The sequence below is a fragment of the Diuraphis noxia genome, unplaced genomic scaffold (genome assembly GCF_037042655.1).
Source record: "Diuraphis noxia isolate RWA-SAM2 unplaced genomic scaffold, SU_Dnox_SAM2 contig0001, whole genome shotgun sequence".
Classification (NCBI taxonomy): Eukaryota; Metazoa; Arthropoda; class Insecta; order Hemiptera; family Aphididae; genus Diuraphis; species Diuraphis noxia.
The window spans coordinates 50,895,493-50,902,589 of NW_028301711.1; positions in this window are offsets into that span (position 1 = coordinate 50,895,493).

Here is a 7,097-nt window from a genome sequence, read left to right on the forward strand (position 1 = left end):
TTAGACAAAATTTGAACTTTAAATGCTTATAAAAAAAAAATGTGACTATACATTTCTTGATTTTTCAACTGCTATTGTAATAATATTTTTGGAGTCTTGTATTAAATTTTCAAATTTTAGGTATAAAAGAAAAATTTTTTATGAATTTCTAGAGTAAAATAATTTACGAATTTTCGTGATTTTTACGTATGTTGTCAAAATTAAAATTTGAATGCATGTAGCATGTAAAAAAAAAAGGTAGCTAATCGTGTAAAGAAAATGCCAATATAAATAACTGATAAATTCAGTGTTTCCTAAATTGGTGAACACACGGTATAATATTATGATATAATATAATATAATATTATATTATTATTACGTTTTTGATCTAAATCAGTTCTTTCTCTTTTATAACAGTATCTTAAATTTATTATTGAAAATAAGGTAAACTCAAAAATTCAATCAGTGCAGTTACTTCCTATAAATTTTTTTTAAAACTTGTACTGCAAATTTGCATTTTTGAAATTCACACCAACTATTTACAATTGCAGTGGACTTCTACAAAGTTATGCATAGGCATAGGTACACTATAGGATTCATATTGTCATTAATTACGCAAATTGTTCTTAAATTAGTGACCTACCTTTCAATAAAATTAAGTTGGATTTACATTACGGAATATTTATTTCAGTATATAATAGTTTTCGGACCCTCAAATTCTTTTAAATTATAATAACGGTCGTTAAATGCGAATTCTAACATAGATGAGCTGTACAGGTTATACATATTTTTATAATAATCAAGACCTCCTTACACACTACTTATGCCGGCATTAACAATAGATTATTATACCTAATTTGAATAATTTGTGTTCGACTAAATAATTATCATGTGTGGTTAAAACATAAATTTTGGGTTTTTGGTTTGATATGATATATGTAATATGTATGTATATACTACCTATATGTCATAATGTGGTAAGTACGATGGATACTCTATATAATATAACTTTATAATTTAATAATATTCTCTGCGTCCAATATAACGGTATATGTTTCTTTTTTAATTTAAATTCTTTAAATTATGCATGTGTTGCTCGAGACCTCGAGTGCTGTAATGAAGAAAGTAGTTTAAAAAACTACAGGTCTGTCCGTGGGTCTCATGGTTAAATCCATTATTTAAACTCGAGTTTGTTCGTGGTGAAACAATTAACTAGCATTGTTAAAATGCATAGCAGTTACAGGTTAGATGTCAATGATACAAGAATCGAAACAATTATTTGGCATAGGTAAAGAAACACAAAATATATTAGGAGGCCGTTGCACCAACCAGCAACTATAGCGTATTTGATGTCTGTATCTGCAGCTAGCAACAGTCGAACACGCGTGTGACACTCTAAAATAATAAAATTAGGTAGAGACACATAAAATATATATAGACACATATACAGTGGTGCACTTAGCCCAAATATATATATATATTTTTTTTTTTTTTGGGAGGGGCTAAGCCCCTTCATACATTTTCCAAGAAAGTAACCCGATTGACTTTTACTCCTGCATTAGGGACTTTGACCCAATTCATCGCCTATTTCATTATGAACAAGTTCATAAACAACAAAATAATTATATTTAGAAAATGTCTCTTGTTTCATGAATTTAATTATGCCTACACGCGATGATAGATGGGTATAACGTTGGAATTTGCGTTTATGACATGCGTGTCACGTGCAGCATTTAACAGAGTTTTACTATGCTAAATGCCTATTTATTCATTATATTCATTTTGGATTGATTTTATATTAGTTTGATTTGAAAATTAATAATTTATATCCTTTTCTATATTTAAATAATTTTTTTTTGTAGATAAAGTCACTATACTGGCATAATATTAAAGTTCACTTTTTAAAATTCAATATTTCATTTTCACTCTTAGGACTGGCAATAAAATTATGCCAGTTCATAATATGATTGTCAATTATACATATTATTATTTATTAGAAAATACATTTGATTTATGGACAACAGCAGTAGTATACTAGAAGTCTAGAACCGCGGGACAACGTTTATTCAAATGCACATGTAATTTAAAATTGGAAATCAAAAAATGTTTGTGTAAAAAAAAAAATAATATTTTATGCAGTTCAAAATGTCATGCGTCTACTGTATTCTACAATAAAATGCATATAAATGTATGAATAATATACTTATAAGTTATAGTATAATATTTTGATTAATGACACAATTTAGCTGAATTAACATATAGAAATCCTAGAAATTGCATAGATTATACCTATATAATAGACATAATTAAAATAAAAACACATTGCCAAATAATAGGCACAAAAGATTCTGTATAGATTGATTAGGATTTCTATTGAATATAAATGTTTATGTTCAACACTTTTTAATATTGGTCTATATATTAAATTAATAATTAAATATTGGCTTTACATGTTTAATGTTTATATTATTTACTATTAAAAATTAATAACCAAGCAACAAGTTAAAATTTGTAAGATGTATTTTTTTGTAACTACGAACAATAATCCTTCCCAACGTCGCCGTCGTAGCGAATTTTTTTTATTCAATTTTTCGATTTTTTTTTTTTGTATAATATGTGTTATATATATATATATAATGTATGTTATTAATTTTATATCTTTTTCCATAGTTTTTGTATATTTTTCATTTTATGGCTGTACAGTGTACACATTAATATAGCAATATTAAATATCAATTTGTATGTTTTTTTTTCTTGTCCCTGAATTACTTAAATGCGTACGTTTCAAAAATACCCAGTCCGCAATGTCATAGTCATACCCTACCCATATTACTGTTGAGTGTCAACTTAGGACTTTATTCGGGGGAATGAGAATGAAATAAATTTTAAACTAAATAAACTATTAAGCACGTCATCTTGTTATGCGAACACGTCTGTTAAACATTATATTGTAGACATTTTAGACATTGTGCTGATAACACAAAATCCAACATTCGGCATTATAAATTATTTTAATTATATTTATACCTCACGCTTAGAAAATTTGTATTCATAATATACTTCATATTATGTTAATATGTCGGTAATGAACGATAAGACTATCAATAATGAACTGAATGGACAGCTATCGATAAAAAGTAAAAACCATAACTATATTGCCATTGATAAAATACTATGATAATTTAAATTTAAAATATCTATCATAAATTAAATATTTATGGCCATATATGGTATGGATTGGTGTGTATACATTATAATAATGACTAATGAGTGCTAATAATATGACCACGGAAAATATAATATTATAATTTATAATAACACATTGTAATATACTTGATATACCTATTATCATGGTATATTATAGTGTTATATATTATCATAAAACACTATAGGTAATATACACTATTACTCGATAACTGGTTATTTGCACGTGCTGATATATAATATTTCAAACAGCTAAGCGTATTTTTAATATATTATGATTGCCAACACCGTGTACACATCATAATAATATAATATTATAACTACTACTGTTTTGTACCCACGTGTATCGTGTGCACGTTGCTTGGGGAAAAACGTGTAAGACGACTACAATATATTATTATAAAGCCATAGCGCACGGTTGCAGTATTAAAATATCGAAGTACCTAGTCGAATAGATGTTTTTATATTTTTCTACATCTATATCCTTTTGAATTTTAGATTTTTAATCATAAGTTCTTATGTTTGTAAGCTCTATACCTATATCCCCGTTGTATCCGTCTATCCGTTGATTACCTGCAATACATATTATATAGTTATGACTGTTGTAAGATATTTATTATTATTGTCCGTAGTTACGATTGCTTGTATATATTGAGTAATTATTTTAAAATATATTCAAGTTATATTAAAAGTAAATTCATATTAGACAGTGCTAGAAGTCAGTGTTTTCCAAAATATAAAGATTACCAAATAATATTTATACTAAATACATGGAATTATAGATTATTGCGTTGTTTTATATAATATTATATATAATGTCAGGATAAGGAATAAGGATTTACTAGTATTTCATTATATTAATATTACATCTTTATATTACATAGCTTCGCTCGTATTGTGCGTGTGCCTTGGCATCATAAAGAAATGAATACATTTCCGTATTCTGTAAACATTATAACATATTTTATTTTTAATGATTTATGCTAATGTATTGACGTTAATGATTGAGTTTTATTTTTTTACATAGATAATATCTGTGTAACATACTAGGTTGTTTTTTTTTTTTTTTTTGGGGGGGGGGGGTGGATTTAGCTTTTTCTCTATAACTGATTTAGCGTACCCACGATGTTCACACTAAACGAAATTCAACAATAAAAACATATCTATATGATTACTTAATTTTCCTTGCAGAACAAATATTTTGAGTACCTATGGCATATTAGCGCATGCTACTATTTAACTATAGTTTTTTGAAATACAAACTTCATATAAGTAAAAGAGGACCGTTTGAAAGTTTTAATTTTAAACATAATCAACTAAATAAATAATAATAAACATATTGAATCAACTAAATACAATTATAAAAATATATCTTAATCATGTTGTTAAATCCTAGAATATTTTATGAGAATGTAAATCAAGTTAATCTTTGTGACGTGTTGTTTAAATATTAGATGTGTTGTCTGAGTGAAAAACTGAAAAATAAACGTCTATTTAGATTTTGTTATAACATATTATGTACTTATAGGCTACATTTTTTAAATTATTATAGCTTTACTATTGTAAATTTTATAACATTATATTCGACAATCACCAACAACCATCCAGTCAAGTTCGATTTTATTATTTTAATTATTTAATTCTAATCAAAATTAAATTTCAATTTAAGTATTCATTTCTGTCTTGTGTACTCAAGTATTTTTTTTTGTTTAAAAACGCATTAGACAATAATATAACGTAGGTAGTACCTAACATTAATAGCTGCAGCAGTTTTCCAACTAGGATTGTACAATTATTAGTAATAGCTATAGTGCTCAGTAATTGACAGTAATTAAAGACTATAATATGTTGAGCTATTGGGCGTTTTTATTATTTTCTTAATCGTTTTGCTTTCGTGCAATTAGAAAAAATAAATAATATTCGTATAATACGAATACATGCGGTCTACACGACCGTGATGAGATGGCATGACCAAGACGTGTCGTATATATAAAATATTACTTCGTATCATCGAATCACACTGTAGAAAAAAAAAACAGTAAATTCTAATAACTTTTTTAGCTATCACGTTCAGTCCCGAATACCTACGAAAACGATAATATCATATTATTAAATGTGGGATAGTATAATATATTATTATGAATACCACAACGTCTATACAGTATACATACCTACAGATTGGTCCCATCACAGCCGTAATCCAATTATTTTTTTCCCCGCTTAAATCGATGGTGTCGATAATATATTATCATTATATTATATATATACACTATGTACCTATAGGGCTATAGAAAATATAATTTAATATATTATACCATACATTATATACCTGTTGGTCATAATCACAACATTCACAACCATATAGTACAGGTACGGAACCTGCAGCTATATATATATATATATATATATACCTAGAGTTATTATTACATATATATTATATACGAGTTAGGAGTTCTGATATACAAAGAAAAAACCACTGCACCCTGTAAACACGCTTCTAAGGCAAAACCTTTTCGAAATTGCATTTTGGACGTTTATTTATTACATACTAATATAATAAAAAAAAAATTTTCAAAAAAAAAAAAAAGCGTAACGTATAATCTCTACACTACTGCAGCTGATACACGACCATTACTAGCTCTTCTTGGATGGTCGAAAACCGCTCGTGTTACAACGTAAATAAATTATTATTATGTATTTCGTCTACCCTCCTAATACACCCTTCCCCCAACAACACTTGGATAAATTATTAATAACATAATTATACATATCGTTATTATAATAATATATCAATAATCCACCTTCCAAAATTCAATTAAATGGTGGATCTGTTTGGAGTTTATAGTTGATGAGGGATGCCGAAATTTTGGATTGCGAAATTTTTGATACCTACACACAGTGCGATTGGACAATTTTTCCTGTTATCAGTATCTACGATACATTTAGATATCGACAAATAATTTTTAACATAATAGGTAATCATAGTTTGTCGTCATAAATTAAAATTAACAGCAAAACATTATATTACAGGTGAGGCAGTTTTTTAAGAATGCTCGCCTCGTTTTTATGAATAAATGATGCTAATAATATATTCAAATTCTGATTTTTGATTTTTTGACAATAGATAAAAAAAATATATGTAATTTCTAATATTTAGATTTTCATGACATTGAGGAGTATAGGTATAGATAATATTCTGTGACAATACTAACTTAGATTTTTCATACAGGATACCTTCGCATCAGGTTTAAATGCTAAGTATGAGTCGGATGCTTTTTTTCTGAAAAATGTTGACATATTTTAATTGGAAGTTGAGAGAAAATATTCGGAGTTTTTCTACTTCAAATGTATACTTTTAGACTTTAGTGAATTATAATAATCATTCTTAGTAATATAATGTAGAATAACTCGAAAACTTTAAATTCGAATTTCGATTATAAATCGTATACCTATTATCAGATAAATATATCTATCTATGAGCGGAATTTGAATAAATGCATGACACTTAAACGTGAAAATATTGTGAGCCTTTTTAAAAATTACCTTGTATATATTAAGCGGGCCATACACGATCAATATTATTGCTCAATATTTAAATCAATAAATATTTCAAATATTTCAATAAATGTTTCAATTTCTTTTTCACTCACACGATCAATATTATTGTTCAATATTTACATCAATAAATGTTTCAATTGAATATATTGGTCAGTTTCGGTCAAAATGTCTAGCGAAGAGAACGCGATAGGTAATTGCTATTGCTCTTGCCTTGTCACTATACAAACGGAATATTGTCAACAGTATTGATAAGTGCCACAAATAGCACAATACTATTGACAATCTATCAATAAATATGAAAATAATTTTGATTGTTTCAATATATTAAACACGTCTTCAATATGATCCATACACTC